Below are 3,900 nucleotides of genomic sequence, written 5' to 3'. Positions count from 1 at the left end.
GGGCGCGGCGCGGGGGCGCGGGGGGGCGGCCGCCGCGGCTCATGGCGGTCCCAGCGAGGCGGTGGCCGCCGGTACCGGCCGTTTATAGCAGGCTACGGCTCCGCCCCGCCGGGGGGACCCGGGGGTGCGAGGGGAGGGGTCTCCCGGCCGAGGCGGGCGGGGGCTGCGGGTATCCCCTCGAGGGGGACGGGGAGAGGGCCCGGGAACCCCCGCGGGAATGTGGGGTCCCCCCTCGGGAGTGCAGGCAGAGGAGCCCGGCAGCGCCGGGGCTGGCGGGGACACGGGTCGGGGGTGCGGACCCCACCTCGGGCAGAGGGAGGGGGGGTCTGGGCAGGGCCCGCAGGGACGGGTGCCCCCCCGCCAGGAGAGGGGCTGGGAGTGCTGGGGTGCAGGGCAGCAACAAAGGGTGCGGGATCCCGCCCAAGTAGCGTGGAGGAGGGGGTGGAGTGGCGTGCAGCCCCCGCACTGGGATGCAGAGGGGCTGGGGGCTGCAGGCAGAGCTCTGTCCTCAGCCGCTGCTGCAGGGCTAAGCGGAGCCCCCACCTCAGTAGGGTCCTGTCCCGCTCAGCCCCACGGAGCGGGGAGGGGATCCCTGTCCCCACCGCCCCTCCCTTTCTGTAGGGATGGCCATGACTCGGCTCTGCTGGAGCCATCGTGTGTGGGGGCAGCGCGGAATAACAGAGTCCTCCCCCCCACCAGGCAGCACTTATGGGAAGGGGTCAGTATGTCAAGTTGTGCCAGGGTAGGTTTAGACTGGACATTAGGAAACAATTCTTCACAGAGAGAGTGGTCAGGCATTGGAATAGGCTGCCCAGGGAGGGGGTTGAGTCACCATCCCTGGCTGTGTTTAAGAACCGTTTAGATGTGGCGTTGGGGGATATGGTGTAGGGGAGAACTTTAGAGTAGGGTGGATGGCTGGACTCGAAGATCCCGAGGGTGTCTTCCAGCCTAGATAATTCTGTGATCTCCACCCAGGGGCTGGGAGGGGGGTCCCCGACCCCAGGACGCATCCAGCTCTGCAGAGCTCCATGCCAGGAGCAGCAGACACGGGGTACAGTCTGGCTGCAGCGGCAGTGCCCACTCCGACCCCCACCACCGGGGCTGGAGGAAGCCTGCTGGGACAGGCGAGGACAGAATTAGGGAACTGGGGGCTCCCTGCCTCCCTGGGGGCTGTTCCCACAGGTCCTTATCTCACCCAGGCTACATGGACCCCTGGGAACAATGGCAGGGAGATAACACACGGACAGTGCAGGCAGCCCAGCAGGGCATCGCCACCTCCCAGCACAGGACCCAGCCAAGGGACCCCAGTCCCATACAGCCCCCACCAGCACAGTTCCCCCAGCAGGACTGGGCTGCCAGCACAGCACAGCTCAGCCAGGATACATCCTTCCCCACAGGACAACCCCCACCCACCCCGAGTCACCACAAGGCAGATTGTGCCAGGACAATGAACAAGGCAAGAGTGGAAAGAGTCATTTTAATGACCAGCACCACAGTGTAAGCAGCAGAAGACACAAGGCACTAATATTCCTCCCCCTCCTCATCACCCTCCACACTGTCAGCCCCCACCTCCTCATAATCCTTCTCCAGGGCGGCCATGTCCTCCCGGGCCTCCGAGAACTCCCCCTCCTCCATGCCCTCCCCCACGTACCAGTGCACAAACGCCCGCTTGGCATACATCAGGTCAAACTTGTGGTCCAGGCGGGCCCAGGCCTCGGCGATGGCCGTGGTGTTGCTCAGCATACACACAGCACGCTGCACCTTGGCCAGGTCCCCCCCGGGGACCACCGTGGGAGGCTGGTAGTTGATGCCCACCTTGAAACCCGTGGGGCACCAGTCCACAAACTGGATGGTGCGCTTGGTCTTGATGGTGGCGATGGCGGCGTTGACATCCTTGGGCACCACGTCCCCGCGGTACAGCAGGCAGCACGCCATGTACTTGCCGTGCCGCGGGTCACACTTCACCATCTGGTTGGCCGGCTCAAAGCAGGCGTTGGTGATCTCGGCCACCGAGAGCTGCTCATGGTAGGCCTTCTCAGCCGAGATGACGGGGGCGTACGTGGCCAGCGGGAAGTGGATGCGGGGGTATGGCACCAGGTTGGTCTGGAACTCCGTCAGGTCAACATTCAGGGCCCCATCAAAGCGCAGGGAGGCCGTGATGGAGGACACGATCTGACCTATCAGCCTATTGAGGTTGGTGTAGGTGGGCCTCTCGATGTCCAGGTTGCGGCGGCAGATGTCGTAGATGGCCTCGTTGTCCACCATGAAGGCACAGTCAGAGTGCTCCAGGGTGGTGTGGGTGGTGAGGATGGAGTTGTAGGGCTCCACCACGGCTGTGGAGACCTGCGGGGCCGGGTAGATGGAGAACTCCAGCTTGGACTTCTTGCCATAGTCAACGGAGAGGCGCTCCATGAGCAGGGAGGTGAAGCCGGAGCCGGTGCCACCCCCAAAGCTGTGGAACACCAGGAAGCCCTGCAGCCCCGTGCACTGGTCAGCCTGTTGGGAGAGTCCCCAGTGGGGTCCGGAGCAGGTCAGCCATGGCTTCACACCCTCGGCCTCCCCAGGACAGCTGCAGCAGGAGCCACAAGCCCGTGGGCCGCCAGCTCAGCCTTTGATGTGCCGGGAGCTCCCAGGCAGAGCCAGCGGCGCAGCAGGCCCAGCCAGCCCCGGCGCCAGCCCCAGTGTGGGAACCAGAGGTTCAAAGAGCTTGGGCAGCCACACCAGTCAAACCAGTGCTGCACCAGCACCCAAACCAGGGCTTCACCTGTCCCCCCACCCCAGAAATGGGGCCTCCCATCCTCCTCCCCACAGCTGAGCTTGGCACCCAGCTGGGACTGGGCTAGGCTGCCCCCAGGGAAGGTGCATCCCTCCTGGGCACTGGGGACAGCCCAGAATTATCACAGACACCCTGGGGCAGCAGGTCCCTCCTGGGGCAGCCCCACCTTCTGCCCTTGAGCTGATGCAGCCCAAACTGCTGACAGGGTGAGAAGGACCTCCTGATCACCTCCCCGGCAAATCCCAAGTCCCTTTGTACCCAACCACCCCTGGGGTGGCCTGTGAGACCCCATGGAATTCTCCGTGGGCTCCAGGTCCACAAAGACGGCCCGGGGTACATGCTTGCCGGCCCCCGTCTCGCTGAAGAAGGTGTTGAAGGAGTCGTCCCCCCCACCAATGGTCTTGTCGCTGGGCATCTGCCCGTCGGGCTGGATGCCGTGCTCCAGGCAGTACAGCTCCCAGCAGGCGTTGCCGATCTGCACGCCCGCTTGGCCCACATGGATGGAGATGCACTCGCGCTGCAGGGGCAGGACATGTCACCGTGGCACCCCCAGGATCCCCCCTTTGTCTGCGCGTGTCCCCCCAGCTGCAGCACCCCCCCGGGATGGGCTGGCACTGAGCTGGGAAGGGACAGTCCCCGGGGCAGGATGGAGCCAGCTCATCCCAGGGGCCGAATCCTTCCTGGATGCACCCGATTGTTCTGATTCCTGGCAGGTACTGAGTGCTGCGGGGGGGTGTGCTCAGCTCCAGGGGTCCCATGCTCCCCCCCCACCCCCCCAAAGGACAGGGACCCTGCCCACGGTGGGATGGGGAGCTCAGTACCAGGGGCTCATCTGGCCCCAAGGGACACTGGTGCCACACGGGGAGTTCAGGTTTGGTTGGGGGCAGCCCTACCCCAACACTCCTTGCAGCTGATCACACTCCATCACCCCACAGCTGAGAATCAAGGTTCCCCAGAGTTATTCCCCGTCTCCACTATTCCCAGTCCCCACCACCCCGGCCTGCATTGGCACAGGGACAACTTCAGGCCCCCCCGCCGGGGCTGCCCATCTTTCCCCCACCTTGGGTGCCCCCCTGGGCCCTCAGAACGCCCCCCTTTTCTCCCCCAGCCCTTGCACAGCACCA

At 65.2% G+C, this 3,900-nt stretch overlaps 1 pseudogene across 1 annotated transcript; it reads right to left on the bottom strand.

The window, feature by feature from the left end:
• Positions 1–1,463: 1,463 nt before the first annotated feature.
• LOC106898591 lies at positions 1,464–3,311 on the bottom strand (annotated as a pseudogene). The gene is made up of 2 exons (XR_001413942.1): positions 2,972–3,311; positions 1,464–2,507 (listed from the first exon to the last, which is right to left on the bottom strand). The product of XR_001413942.1 is annotated as a tubulin alpha-8 chain pseudogene (transcript).
• Between the last annotated feature and the right edge of the window lie 589 nt (positions 3,312–3,900).

This window comes from Calidris pugnax, unplaced genomic scaffold, assembly GCF_001431845.1.
Source record: "Calidris pugnax isolate Ruff unplaced genomic scaffold, ASM143184v1 scaffold533, whole genome shotgun sequence".
NCBI classification, from domain to species: Eukaryota; Metazoa; Chordata; class Aves; order Charadriiformes; family Scolopacidae; genus Calidris; species Calidris pugnax.
This window is presented reverse-complemented; position numbering and strand designations above follow the sequence as displayed.